We start from the raw sequence: 16259 nt of genomic DNA, 5'->3' as shown, positions 1-16259 counted from the left end.
AACTGATCTTAATACTCATTATCTTCTTTCAAGGATATCTAGGTAAATCACTTCAAATGAAGCTACACATTCTTAAATGTCAGTAGCTGTGTGTATATAATAATTGTGTGTGTAGCTAATTAATCATAATGACCGCAAGTGGAGAGGATGTGACCATTTTGAAATGCTGTAAACGCTTCCTTCGCCGAAATTATCTTAATTGCAGTAATCTTGTTAATGCTCGAGCTTGGATGCTGTGCTCTCATCAAGTTATGGCACTTGCTCGGAGGACTCAACACGCTCTTATACCGACTTGTTTCTGTGCGTCGTCTTCTTGTTGGTCATTGTTTAGGGTCAACGCTCCTTCTATCTGAATATCTAATCTATCTGAATTAGTCTGTTTTTAGCCCAAATTTTTCACAACTCCCTATTGTATGCCTTTTCGGCCACCTGAACGATAAGGCATTGATGATTCTGGGGAGTCCAGAAAGAAGCAGATTGTGTCCATACCTCGAAGAAAACCCTGGGAGCATATCACATATTACTATCCCAAGAAAACCACTACAATATACCATAGTTTACTCGCTTTGAAAAAAAGAAGAAAAGAGATATAATAGACGCTTCCAAATATCACCCGGTTACATAAGCAATAAGCATGGGTGTTCACCAAACCGATTCATGTCGCGTGTAGGATCGATTACATATAAAAACAGCAATTGAAACCCGAGCAAAGCCACGCGCACAACCAAGGTCAATCGACACCAGTAATTGCCAATGTCATTGAGGCTACATCTGATACCACGTTATAAACCAACTTATACATACAATTTTAAGCTTTATACCTTTGGGTTAAAGTTTGGAGTAGTCGCATTTACAAAGTTGCTCGGTTACCCATCATGTATCGGTATTAATTTAAGGTTATCGGAGTGTATGCTATATTCACCAGCAATAAGAGCTAGAATGCGGTGTGAGTGCGCGCAGGAGAGCTAGTATCTAGGCAGAGCTAGAACAGCTGCGGTCGTTATGGTAATGAACTGGCAATTGGCTCTCATATTGTATTCAACTGTTTTGCAATTGTACAGTTTTTCTGTTAGGCTATTACAACGCTTTTATGTCACAAAGTCGTATACGTAAATTGCTTGTAACTGACATACAACGCTATTTTGACGAGATAGTCATTTAAAACCTGACTAGGTAAAATCCTAAAATGTAACTACACCTAAACAACTGCTATGAAAATAGTTAACTTTTAGAGTTCCGTACCTCCAAAGGAAAACCGAAACCCTTATTAGGATCTCTTTGTTGTCTGTCCGTCTGTCTTGTCTATGAAGAAAACCTATAGGGTGTTTCCCGTTGACCTTGAATCATGAAAAGCAGGTATGTGGGTCTTATAGCACAAGTAAAGGAAAAATCCGAAAATCGTGAATTTGTGGTTACATCACAAAAAATATTAAAATGTGTTCATGAACAAATAATTAGTATTTTCAAATTTCAGAGTAAGATAACTATACCCTGTTCTAAGACTTATACCAAGTGGGGTATCATATGGAAGGGCTTTACCTGTACATTCTAAAACAGATTTTTATTTAATTTCATAGTTTTTGATTTATTGTGCAAAATGTCGGAAAATACCAGAGTACGGAAACCTCGGTGCGCGAGTCTGACTCGCACTTGGCCGGTTTTTTGAAAACTGTCCAGCATTGTGCAGATGTTTCCTTCAAGAAGACTAGAAAATAAGCACATCTCAACAGTGTTTTCTAGTTTTTTTATCACGACATTTTATTAAACGAGACAAGATTTTTTATAATTGGTTAACTAGCGAGGTACCTTATAGGTATACTCACAAGAAACAATTTGAGTTAAAATTGTAGGCAAATGAGTCAATTGAATGGAGTTGATTGCTTGCATGCGTCTTTGTCATGTCACATGTGTCTAGGAGATTAATTGTTGTACAATATATAAATTAGGTACATGCACATACTCGTGCATGTAAATGTAAATGGTAGCGACATGTAGGTTTGGTATTTTAGCATGATTATCTTAATTGGCATGCACACCGCACAGCCAATCTATTATTAGTTATAGCCATATGAAATGAAATGTAACATGGAATTTTCAAACAATGGCCGTTTTGCTTGTTGTTGCTAATTCGAATTGTTGGAATTTATATGAGATATATGCTGTGGATATATGCGAATATACACAAGTTTCAGTTTCTCATATTATAAAGCCGTTTTTAACCCCCGACCCAAAAAGAGGGGTGCTATAAGTTTGACGTGTGTCAATATAATCCAAGAAAATCGCTTCAGCCGTTTGAAAGTTATCAGCTCTTTTCTAGTAACTGTGTTACTGTAACCTTCACTTGTCGGGGGTGTTATAAATTTTTAATTTACACTTGTTGACAAAGAGCGTCGAATTCTATCTCCACTTTAAAGGCCTCGATTTTTTTTATAGAATATTAGCCATTTTAATCATGACTAACATTCCCCTTTCCACTCCAACTATGCGTAAAGCTTTTGCTAGGAGTGGGTACGACAATAGTGCAACGGGTGGGGTTTGAACCGCAGACCTTTCGGAATTCAGTCCGCTCCTATAACCGTTGAGCTATTGAGGCTTATTGGATTTAGTATGAGAGCTCCCCTCAAATGAAGATTATTTAATTTAATTATGCAATATTCGGCTGAAGGCCCTCAATTTTCATAATTATTATGTTTGAAGTAATACCTAACGTTCAGAAGTGGCTCTTGAGTCTTGACAGACGGACGGACGGGCAAGTGCAATTTCACCCAAGTAGACTGACTGAGACCTCGCTTAGACACTTAGTACTTACCTGTAAAAACAAAATTGTTCCCCGTCTCTCAGTCTATAGCCCACCCTGCCACGCAAGTCTAGATAGTTTGATCAATACGTGCACCCAGTTTGCTACCTTATTCATAAGTGCTATAAAACCTTAGTTCCGATGCAACGTATAGTTATTTGTTGGTATGACTTTGTGAACGTGTGAAACCTTGAGAGCACAAACAGACAGTGCGACGCCTCTTGTTTGCAGTTGCTAGGCTTAGGACTTGCTAGTTGCTACCTGAGTTGCAACATACCTATAGTGCTTATTTGTGCCTGCGATGAAAAGCCGCGATAGCCTAAAGACTTGGCCTCGTGTTCGGGTTCGATCCTAGGTAGATAGGTACACAGAGTCGTAGATACATACCTACCTTCAACTTTTCAGAATTATGTACGTTTTTAGCAATTAAATATCTTGAGGTGACCTGCATGCCTGAGAGTTTTCCATAATGTCTGAAGTCTGAGAATCTGCACTGGACCAGCGTTGCAGACTAGGCCCAAACCTTTCTCATTCTGAGAGGAAACCCGTGTTCAGTAGTGGGCCGACGATGAATTGACCATGATGATGATCGAAGAGCGAAAATTCTAAAAGGGCTAAAATGGCGCAAAATGTAATACCTAACTAGCAAAAGATTGTTTTCTAGGTCCTAATTAGATACTAGGTAAGTGCATTAATTTAACTAGATATTTTGTTCTTTGAGTAACACAGCGATAAAAGTGTGCTTGCTCGCACGGTCTTTATCGTCTTACCTCGGATTGAAGACTATAAGCGTGAAAAATTTAAATAACAAAGCAGGAAATGCTTAGTAATTTTTCAGTGCACCTACTAGGTAAGGTAGCAAGTATTGTATAGAAGCAGTTGTTAATTTACGGAAGTCCATGATATACCTACAATCTACATACAAGGAAGGATTAATAGCAAATTAAGCTTTTGATTCCTTGTATAAGGTAGCAAGTGTTACATGTAGAAAGATTTTCACATGCTACTGCATACCTCTACCTACCAAAACTGTCGATAAATTTAATCTACTTTTTGAAGTTTATATTAAGTATTATAACAGTTAACTTTTTTTGCTTTAACAAAGTGCGGGTTTGCATTTCAAATTGTTAAATATTCCAAAAAAATTCAAGGTTAAAATGTAAGTTAACCTTGCCACTACTAACCGGCGCCAACTTTTTGCGATAAACGTGTTAACTGTCGGTTAAAATTACCTACCTAGCTACTGGTTTACATTAACTGAAGTAGTTAAACGGTGTGGGTAAAATGTGTTAAAAAAAAATTAATTATATCACTGGTTTTAACGGTGAAGGAAAACCTCGCGAGGAAACCTCCATAATATTGTAGCCACAGCTTCAGGTTATCAGGATTTTTAAATAATTCTCGACATTAGTTTTCACTTTGTATATTTTACACATTTAACAGAATACAATCACAATACGTCCGTCGGCTCTGTCGTTCCATAATGAATGCCGCCTCTACACAACAATATTAAAGACGTAGCAGATATTTTATAATTATTATTTTTACATTTTAAATATTTATAATGTAATTCTTTATGTACCTAATATAAGTTTACCTAAAAGTGATAAGTGAGCTTACAATATATGTTTTCAAAAAGATGTGTAAAGTCGGTCAATCCACACTTGGCCAGAAATAAACCTTTCTCATTCTGAGAAAGATTTATTTCTGAGGAAAGATCCGTGCAGTGCTCAGTAGTGAGCTGGCAATGGATTGATGATGATAATGAAGAATGAAATTATTGAGAATAATAAGGATGCCATGAATATGTTATCTATTCTTTAGCCATTTCATTTATTGCTCGGCTAATGCCACGTCTGTCAAAGCTGTTTATATATTTCAGAAACCCCAGAGGAATCTCACCACTAAGTGAGTTCTCCTATCCTATTCAAAATATTAGGTAAAGTACATCTCAGGGCAATCCTTTCTCACTGGCTGGAGATTAAAGAACAACTAGGAAATAAAAGATTTTTTGACCGGATTAATGATTTGAGAAATTGCTCAAACCGAAAAAATTTTCTTCAATGTCTGACATGAAAAATATTTTCAAGCATTTCATCATCATCATCATTATCAGGACGTATGTAGGTAAGTCTCTTGTAGGGAGCTCCACACGCCACGGTCTGAGTCGTACGTGAATGGCGCATTTTTAATTTTTTATTCAGGGGTCCGAATACAGTCCCTGAATCGTAAAAGCTGGTGCGGGGTCTCCTAGCGCTGCGCTTTTTGATAGTCTCCGTTCTAGCACTTTGGGATCTATCGCCCCTTCAGTTTCACAACCCATGTCGAGTCTAGTGCTCCTACGATTTTTTTCAATTCTGACTTGATCACGTAGAGAAACTCCAGGCTAGCTCTCTCCATCGCCCGCTAAGTGACTCTGAGCTTTATGAGCCCCATAGTTAGCGACCAAGCATTCAGTGCAAAGGAATCACAGCCATCTCCGCGACTATGTTTCAACTAGCGTATTTTTTATCCGTCCATTGTGATATAATAATATATTTATAGTTATATACCAACTCCCCGACCGTGATAGCCATGATGTCATTGCGGCAACAAAAAGTTGATAAAAAGATAAAAAAATCTGATAAAAAGCGGTCAACAAAGCTACAATGATTTGTTATATCTTTAATTATGATTTAGCGTCAAGCTGACATGCTGTTTCGATGATTTCGTATGGACTGCTTTTAAATTAGGATCCTTAACTGGTTTATTTTCATGGTCACAAATATTCTAGAAAATAAAATTTTCCAAAAATGTCTATACAAAAACAGATCCTAACATATCTACCTGTTCAAAGATTTTGAATTTTGTACCATGAGGCAGCGAGACTACTAGAGGTAGGTACCTTACCTACCAATCTTTTATCGTTGACAAAGCCCATCGAATTGCCTAGATAATGTCTATACCTAGATTCATCCTTGTTTTAAAGATACAATGTAATTCGTCGTGTGCTCTGTAGATGGAATATAACGACGAGATAATAATGGTGGGAATGAAGGTCTTGAATCGATGGTGTATAGGTGGTACCTGCCCATTGGTCTAGTGGTTAGCACGTCGATTGCACATGACGACCTCCTGGGTGCGATTCCTGGGTCAGGCTAAAAATATTTAGATAAATGGGTTATTCTGTTAAGAAATTGTCAATACTAGCGCGGAGTTAGAAAATTGGCGGTGTTCCACGCCCGTGTCTCGGAGAGCACGTAAAGCCGGTCCTGCGCCTGATCCTGATCCGGCTATGAGAGTGAGGGAATAGAGGTTGCACCTGTGTTGGCGTGCACACTTGTGCACTGTAACATCTCCCGCGCAATTAGCTCATTTCTATGGAGATCGGTGTGGCTGTCACAGGTCACTGAGGCGCCCATCCAAGCCTAAACAGGCATTTTATATCATATGTTCCATTTATGATGATGAAACTTCCGATCATTATGATTTGTTGTCCCTGCGATTGTTGGTAATCGACATAATGATTGTCACAATCTAATCATCATTAATGTCGCATAATGACATCGCGAGCTATCTATTTGGGAGAGACAATAGTGCCGAATTGACATGACGGTTTCAATTTCCACGGTTCATTAGCCTATGGGATGGCTATGGGTATCGGGTAGGCGAACAATGGGCCTCGCTATGGAAGACGCTCCCCTGCCTATTGTGGGCTTCAATTAGCTGGCTGTCAGTCACAATGAACGATTTACGTCACTCGCTGGCCTTGGGAGCGAGTCAAGTTCGCGTATACTCAGAGAGAGTCGCATAGATACCAACCAACCTATCCATCCATCTATCTATCTATCTATCTAAAAATTTAAATTGAAATCTATTGAAAACATTTGACCAGATTCTTTGATGATCAATCGATAACTCCACACTTTCCTTACTCATCTAGGGCACTGTGTATCAATATCCAATGGGATATTATATTGTGCTAAAAACAGCATGAATATTGAATTTATTCCAAGTTTCAATTCTTTTGTAGGGTTGCGTAATCCGTACCCAAAGGGTAAAAGCCTAGCCCTATTAATGTCACTCAGCTATCTGTCTGTCTGTCTGTTTGTCCGCATGTCAAAGATCTCTAAGTCGTAGACTGAATGAGTTACAAACCTGAAATATTTGGTGTTAGTAGAACGTTGACTCATTAATAATTTAATTAAATTATTTTTCAGAGGGGCTCCCATACATGAAAAAGGAGTCATTATTTAGAAATCAATGAGTAGAGTACAAATAATTTTTTAATTTTTTTTTTAATCTTAAAAAGTAATGAAATGGGGGGCCACCAAAGTTCTCAAAAATAAATTAGTTAGGAATATGAAATTTCGGTAATTATGTACCATATACTGTATTTAAACATTAAATACTTACTGAAAACGATTACAAGAAGTACAGGCGCCCCTTTACGTTTACATATTCCGTAAAGCAGTGACTTTTACTCAAATTAGAAATGAATACACAACTACGCGTATATTGGAACTCACGACATTTTGTGGAGGATGTACGCCTTCTAGCCACTAGAGAGGTTACGCTTCGAGGATAGTAAGTAGGGTAAGATTGATTCCTGTGAGAAATCCTAGCTCAGTCCACCTACAGAATTGGTTCCCCGGCTCTTAGGCTAGGTGGTTCAATGCACCTGAAAGCAGCAAATACATTTTGAGCTGCGCAGTTTTGCTCATCGCCAGAAACCGGATGTGATGAGAGTCATTTTACATTTTCAGCGGCTCATCGTACGCTGGTCGCGCTGCCGGCCGCGGTCACGGTAGATTCGATGCCAAATACATGTTCTATGAAACGATGGAGTTACATCATGACGTGGTTGTACTGTGGTGTGGTCGCGCCATGGGTCGCGCCGCTGAGGATTGTTTGGTAACTTTCCACGCCCTTCGATGAAAGAGCGCTATGTTTCACTTTTTGTTTGTCGTTTTAGTTGGTCATGTTAGCTTTTCGTTTCATAAATTAATATAATTGTATAGACATAAAAATATATATTTCTTGATATGAATAAATTCAGTAGAAATATTACGAAGTTGATGAAGAACTCATCAACTTCGTGATACAAAAATCGTAATAGCGTCTTTAAATAAGAACTTTTGGCGGTATTGACCACCAGTCGTTCTCCGTCAGTGTTGAAGCATTTTTAATATCGGTGCTCGGCTTGAACGAGTTACCTAATCAAATTTTGAAGAAGTAAATGAAATAACAAGTGTAAATTAAAAATTTATAACACCCCCGACGATCCAAAGTATTTGAGTTTTGAAAAACATCATTTTCAAATAAATAATTATGTATTTAGGCAACGTCCATCTTGACAGCTTGACATTTGTCTATTGACATAATATTATGAACCTAACGGTTATCTAACCTTCTTTTCTACAAGAAAACTAGAAAAGAGCTGATAACTCTTAAACGGCTGAACCAATTTTTTTAGATTATAGCTAAGAACACTCTCGATCAAGCCACCTTTCAAACAAAAAAAACTAAATTAAAATCGGTTCATTCGTTTAGGCGCTACGATGCCACAGACAGATACACAGATACACAGATACACAGATACACAGATACACAGATACACAGATACACAGACACACAGATACACAGATACACACGTCAAACTTATAACACCCCTCTTTTTGGGTCGGGGGTTAAAAATCACGACAAGTAACTAAAACTGTTGAGAGAAATAAACGTTACTAAATGGATAATGTTTATGATTTCATCGAGGGACCTCGCTACGGTATTTATACCTAGTGATAATTCACAACACCTATACGTCTCAACTCTTGGTGAAGAAAGAACAATCCAATTCCTGAACACAATCCCCTAAATATATCCGATAAAAGACCGATAGTCCGACAACATTGCATCGGTGATTCTTCGGGTGATCTGTGAGTAGAGGTAAGAGACATCGACGGTAGGGGTAGCGGTAAGGGTAAGCTGTAGGGATAATAATACCTCGCATCCACAATGCGCAAACAGAACACGTAGCTAAGTACACTAGTATAGGCAGGGCACACGGTGCAGGCTAGACAGGCGCTTTGAGAGCCCGTATCTTGCAGCAGCCAGTCCTCCACACGAGAGCCCTTTTGTGTCGACAACTGCATTTCTCAGCTCGCTTCAAGGGCTCGAATTTAACAGAGGCCTCCCCGTCACTCGCCCCATACAAACGGAGTTTCATTCTCATTTGAATATTAAGCAACCAAAATTAATAAAAATTTATAGACATCCAAAGTTAAACGGATTAAAAGTTTTGTATGTAAACATTTGAGCCTTCCGACAGATAATGTTCGTATCTACAGAATTCCATTGAGTTTGATTGGTTAATATTCAATTGAGAGTTTTTGTTTAGCGTTCTGGTACGACGCCCGTGTAGAAACCAAAGGAATGGGTTTAATGAAAACTGCTCTACCCCTTCCAGGTTAGCCCGCTTCCATCTTAGAGTTAGACTGCGTCGTCACTTACCACCAGGTGAGATTGTAGTCAAGGGCTAACCTGTATCTGATTAAAAAAACAAAGAGTCAAACTACGTTTGTCTGGAGCTCACTACGAATAGACTCCTCTTAACCTTTGGAGATTGTCAAGGACTCGTCCTGTGTACACTGTACGGTGTACTGTGTCGGAGTACATGCGGGTAAAGTGCGTCTCGAGTGAACATTAAAGTACATTTTCGTTTTTTTTGTGTTTTATTTTCGGCAGTGCTGTTGAGATGCTGTGTAAGTGCAGTTTTTTGGGAGTAGTTTTGCTTTGATATCGGCTTGCTACTGTACAACCTTTCAACTGTATGAATGCTCAAAGTTTACTAAAGATACTCATACCTACGTTTAGAATATCTAGCTTCCAGCCTATAGGATATCTATCTAGCCTGCACTGTAATCTGCAACTTAGATATATGTATATATGCTGGTGCTTTATAAATGCGGATAACTCATATACCTACCTACTTAACTCCCGAAAAGTTAGAGATACATGCCTCCTGTTGCACATGGAAACGGAAATACGTGCCCGAGTAGAAGACCGAGACGTCTTAACTACGAAGGATATCATCGATGTAGTATTTACCAATATGACTTATAAACAAGATGATGCCCGCGACTTCGTCTGCGTGGTATAAGGATTTTTTTAAATTCCGTGGGAACTGTTTGATTTACCAGGATAAAAAGTTACCCATGTCAATTTCCGGGATGCAAACTACCTCTGTACCTATAATCGGTTAAACGGATGGGCCGTACGAATTGCTTGGGAACTTTATGATTTTCCGGGATAAAAAGTTGTCTACGTCCTTCCCCGGGATGGCTAATAAAATAAGCTGCACCAAATTTCATCAAATTTGGTTAAACTGTTGGGCGGTAAAAACCAGCAAACAGACAGACACATTTTCATATTTGTAATATTAGTATGGAAATATGGATTACAAATCGAACAATATCGTAAATAGGCGACCCTAATTTTAAAATCACTTTATTATAAAGTAAAGCATGTAAATGGGTCAAATGCGAGTATGAGTAAGCAACATTGAACTGAATATGCCACAGCTACACGCAGGTGACTCATTGCTCAGAGACACAATGTCTATATTTCTAGACCTAATAACCTAATAGTTATGTTAAGTCTTTGTGTATAACTTAGGTATAATGGGTAGGTATTTACTGCACTAGAATTTTCCTTACCGGTTTAAAAGGCGTGACGAATGTGTTGGTATTTTTTGTGCTCACAATAAGTATGGCTATTTTTATTTCTAAGCTACATTAAAATGCAATTTCGTTCGGTATACTCAATCATGATGATGCATTGTAGGCAGCAATACAGACTACCACACTACAGAGAACTTCAACTGGAATTTTGCATTCTCTCTCTCCTTTGTTTCTTTAGATTCGTATTCCTCATTGCGTTTCCATTAATAACTTAATGGTAAGAGGTCTCTTGGGATAATAATACGGTGAGTTTCCCAGATCCTTCCGCATACAACTCGACTAAGTCAACGAGATTTCGACTCTTTACTATGTAAAAAAATTATATGTATTGTCCGGGAGTTTGAGGGTTCGATTCCTCACCTCTAACTTTTCGGATGTGTTTTAGCAAGCTTTAGCGGTGAAGGAAAACACCCGAGAATAATTATTCTCCATAATGTTCTCAATGAGACCTTCTCATTCTGAGAGAAGAGCCGTTCTCAGTAGTGTGTCGGCGATGGGTTAAAACTCCAAACACACGTCGGAAACAAAAACAAAACCATAACAATGTTATTCGTATCTTGAAGCTATAGGGATTTCTCACAGCGAAGTGCCCTCGCGCCTCGCGTGAACTAATTAGGGGAATTATTGCGGAGATCAGCCTCCCGGGGAAAAATGGGAAAGCCTCTTTTCTCTGTATCCCTTATAATTCGAGTGGCGTTAAATTAATCCCTTTTTAGGGAAAATAATACGCATTGTTAGTATTACTTGATTCTAAGTAATTCTTCGTTCATATTGATCGTTCATTATTTCAAAGTAAATAAACAGCACTAAAACCTGACTACTACCGGCGAACTGCCGATAGATAGCGATAAATATTGTATAAAATTGTTTTTCTGTCGCTCGGTGTAGTTTAACATTGTAGGTACTATATTTATATTTATGAACTCAGAAGTTTTTCCTCTTTCATTTGATATCCCACTCGATACAATAGCAAAAAGAAAAATGTAACATCCGTGAGGTCGATTATCTCGTCATATATTATGTCAAACGGACTATAATAACGAATCGGTTGACACCTCATTCATCAAAATTGGTTCAGTTAGTTATTTAGGCGCTACGGTGGAACATACATATACACTACTAAAATCATAACACTTCCTCTTGGCTTTGCCGTAATCGGATGAAAAGGAGGTTTGGGTTGTTTTGTTTGATGGATATCGTGAGTACAGTTGTTTTTTTTTTGTTTCTCCAAGTTTCTAATACCAAAGAGTTTCCACGGGACTTTTAAAATCTTAAATCTACGCGAATGAAATTGCGTTGCGGGCATTATCTACTCGTATCTCAATATCAACACATACCTAAACCTGTAAGTTTGTTTAACCATGAAACCACCACGATACGCCCTGTTCCGTATACGTAGATACAAGTGGACAAACGGACAAACACAGCCACAGTCTATGGTTCCGTGTAGGGTTATCTCAAAGACAGTCTTCCTCGAGATAATTTTGGTTACGTTCCTAATGTGTGTACACTGTACAGTATACGGTAACTATTTGTAGCAACTAACTGACTGTAGACTGATATAAAAACGTACAGCTTCAGAATGTTGTCTAAGAAACTTGAGGGTTTTCTATGCAAGTATTCGGACAACCCACGCTTTAACAAAAACAGATTAGGTATAGCAAAATTGTTATCACAGAAAAAGATCTTATGTTTTATTCTTAAGTTCCCCTGTATCTCCTGTGGTTTTGGTTTCCCCCTACTATCCAAGTTAAAAAAACACGCTGTACACCCAGATAGCCGTGAAAACATAACTCTGTCTTAGTTGTCGGGTAAATCATGTCTTGAGCTCTTTGTACGTGCTATCAGTAAGTAAACCGAGAGATAACCACGGTCCTGTTTGCTGAAGTAAAGCGTGTTTACACTGCAGCCGGCCCAGCCCGGCCTTTGTGCCTTTTTACTCGAGCTTTAACTTTTAGTTCCACGAAAAACTCCATTAACGCTGCCTCTGGCCGAAATAGCCCGCAGTTTGCGCTGAAAGAAAAATGCTGCAAAACTGAATGGGGGAAGATCGTGTGCTTTGCATACAGGGCTATAAAAAGAAAATAAGTATAAGGAACCAACAGCTGAATTTGCTATAATCCGCTAAACCAGACAAATCTGTATGGCGCAACATGCAGCATGCGATGCACCGCCCGCCCTCCCACTGATAAACATACAGGAAAAGCCAGCCACCAAGCAAGCCACACGCACCACCACCATCGCAACACCACACAAATTCAAAAACCACTTAAATACATAGTTAATGCGTATTTAGTTTTTATTGTATTTTGTCATTGAATAAAACAACAACTCGTTTCTCAACGAAGCTCCCCGCGAGTCGCAACATAGTAGCTAACAGGCAACAGCTATACATCATTTTAAACTTCCCTTATAACTGGTTAGTTATATTCATAGCGAAGAGGCTTTTCAATTGAAATTGATGGTGTACGAAAAAGTACAAAACGAACGAGTCATTAAGGATCGCAGCACACTAACGACCTCTGTCATTTGTATTTATCTGATTGTGCTACGAATGTGGATCTAATTGAATAATGACGGGTGGCTATCTTTGTATACGTACACATAATAGATACGATTAGTCATCTTCGTATCGCCTTACCAAAATACACACACACAGTAGACACATTGGTCCTGTGCCATACACGAGACAGCATCGAGACCGGGAGCCGCAGCAGAAATGGCTGAAAACGGCAAGCGGCGCAAGTATGCCTCTCTTATCGAGAGTTACATTTCAGTTCCGTTTGCCGTGGAGACCCTAGGGCCTAGGGCCATGAAGTCTTAGTGCTAAAAAACTTTTTAATAGCTGGAGCCTCATCGGGTGATAGGCCTCATCGGACTTGCCATCGGTAATGCCAGCGTAAGTGGTTAGTGCGTAGCGAGCTTAAGACGAGATAAACGATAAAACGAGGCAATTAATTCTGAGGCGGAGAGGGCTCGGCAAAAAGACAAATAAAATAACAACCGATGTCGGAACCGGTCCGCTACCGGCGGCGCGGGCGCAGCCTGTTAAGGCACAGCACTGCCGTTTACCTGCCTTGCCTAGGTAACTTTGCTGAGTAGCGACTAAAATAATAAGATATTCAAAATACATGAGAAAGTACTTAGTTAGTTAAATTTTTATCATTTAGGTAATCGGGTCACTTGTATCAGCTTATCGATACCCCTCATTTAATTTGACAAAGTTGTTTGTTACAACTTCAAATATTCTTACTTCTTACTGTACTTAGTAATTTATTAATCAGCCATGCAATTGCATTTGTCTTCATTACTCATACCAAGAAAATCGTAAAAAGAGACGAACAAAAACTGTACGAAAAACTTCACTCGTTGAGAGCATACCCTCCTCTTAAACGAGTAATGTATTTAATTCATGTAAGTATTGTTTTATTTTGTTTGCGTAATCTCAGTTTCCGCTCCCCCCCTCCGACCCCGGCCTCCCCCCTACTGCCCGGAGCGGCGATGTATGAACAATCCTTTTCACCAACTTTATCCAAAGTGGATGCTTCATTTACATTTCCTTTGTTCCACACTTTTCTTCTCAGTCCGCCATATTACTACCTAAGTAACTTTGCTGCTATAAGAATAAGCCTTATCTTTTAAGACCTTAAACCGAAGACCTGGTCTAAGTGTTATCAAAGTAAGCGTCATGTGTGTGTGTGTGCGTGTGCGTGTGTGTGTGTGTGTGTGTGTGTGTGCTAACCGTGTCAGCTCCCAGCGGAGACCCGTTGGACCACTGCCCTCACTCTCCGAGCTACACACGGGACCAACTCGACAACCTCTCTGGCGCAGTGGTAAGCGCTGTGGTCTTATTAGTGGGAGATCCTGGATTCGATAATCGATTCCCAGGAGAGGTTTGGATTTTATGATTTCTAAATGTCTGGTCTGGTCTGGTGGAAGGCTTCGGCCGTGGCTAGTTACCACCCTATCGGCAAAACCGTGCCGCCAAGTGATTAAGCGTTCCGGTACGATGCAGTGTAAAAAACAAAGGGGTATGGGTTTAACAAAAGCTGCCATACCCCTTCCAGGTTAGCCCGATATCACCTTAGACTGAATTATCACTTACCACCAGGTGAGATTGCAGTCAAGGGCTAACTTGTATCTGAGTAAATAAAAACTTGCGTCCCAACCTCGCGCCAAATTGGTTAGCGACGATATCCCTTATGTGGTGAAACAGTACCAATTTCAAGTTTCAACAGAAATGAATTTGCACCTATGAATGACAAAGACTAGAAGGCGCGTTTCCAACTAAAGTCATTCAAAAATAACATGCACATACACCTGTTGAACAATTAAGTAACTTCTCACAACAGGCATTCATACTCTATAGATACAAACATTCCTTGTTGGCCAAGTGGAAAATAAGTTGCTGTACTAGGAGTACAACCAGTGTTCATACTGTGTGTAATTTGTCACTGCCTAGTTCCGATGACGTATATTATGAGTTGATTGCACGAGTAAAAATATACTTACCAAGCCAACAGACCTTTTGCTAGAAAGAATGACATCACGAAGACGTATCAAATGCTATTTGGTAGTAATAGATCACCCACGGTTTAATTTCTAGTTAAGTTGGGACTTGGAACATGAGTTGGAGAAGAAAGTTGGTTCCGTGTGTAGAGCCTTAACTTCTCTCTCACACTTATAACGAGTAAGCAGGACAGATGTATTGACCGGTAAGAACCGGTTAGTCGTCGTGTTTTAGTTTAGGGCTTTAGGGTATCGCTGAGTTAATACTGAGTTTTCTTTTATGCTTACAAAATAGTTAAGTCGAGAGCTGAGTAGAGTTTTCTTTTGTTTTATTTTACTGAAATAATTTAAGTTATGAATCAGGCAAAACAATTAACGTACTTTTTGGACAGTATTAAGAGAAAGACATAATTTCCGTGGCTGGTTACCAGCTTACCGGCAAGCTGTGCCGCCTAGCCTTCCGGTACGATGCCGATTGAAACTTGATCCATCCATTATCACTTACCACTAGGTGAGATCGCAGTCAAGGACTAACATGTAATCAGTAAAAAACCAAGTAGACCAAAATCTCAAAAAGGGTATCACCTCAGGCAGCGTACCTAATGCTGTAGTGATGTCTCACTTTGATTTAGACTTGGACTTGAAACCATTTAAAGGGTGTAACCAGAACGCTAACAAAAACTTGGGGCTATGATTAAACTACCTAAACACAATCCAATGCCAATAACCATTTAGTATTTTTCAAATCCGCAATGCATAGCATGCAAAACTCGGGTCAATGCGTCGCCTACGACGTGGCATTGATTCCCAGTGGCCTATTTATGGAACGTTCGTTAACCTCTAGCGTCAGCCAGATGTTTTATTTTCAATATATTGTTAACTTTTAAAAAATACAGGATATTTTTTTATTTTATTTTATCGTGTTTGTTTTTGAGGTACCTTATCACCAGTTATCACCAGTACTATCACCTGTCTTCGTTTATGCCAGCGTTCTGGTTACCACCTTGTAGAACCTGGTTGCATGAACTAACACTCTAACTAGTTACTAGTACATCTAGTACTAGCGTTCTGCTTACATCTTGTAATAAGTTCAAGCCTTTCATTGAAATTAGGAGGTAACTAAGATTGAATCCAATAATGTCTTTAACAACCCTCTAGAGCCTACGCCTACGTTAGCCTCATACATATTTAATCTCATCGAGGTTCGCCTCAAATGAGTCCTTAAAACTTTTTACCCG

At 39.2% G+C, this 16259-nt stretch overlaps 1 long non-coding RNA gene across 1 annotated transcript in view; it reads right to left on the bottom strand.

The window, feature by feature from the left end:
• LOC123873984 overlaps window positions 1–16259 on the bottom strand; it is a 26951-nt gene extending 10692 nt beyond the window's left edge. The window contains exon 1 of the long non-coding RNA XR_006797814.1: window positions 16250–16259. This is a non-coding gene — a long non-coding RNA (uncharacterized LOC123873984). The remainder of the gene's footprint in view (window positions 1–16249) is intronic.

This window comes from Maniola jurtina, chromosome 17 (assembly GCF_905333055.1).
Source record: "Maniola jurtina chromosome 17, ilManJurt1.1, whole genome shotgun sequence".
NCBI classification, from domain to species: Eukaryota; Metazoa; Arthropoda; class Insecta; order Lepidoptera; family Nymphalidae; genus Maniola; species Maniola jurtina.
Note: the sequence above shows the minus strand (reverse complement) of the source record. Positions and strands in the feature narration are given on the sequence as shown.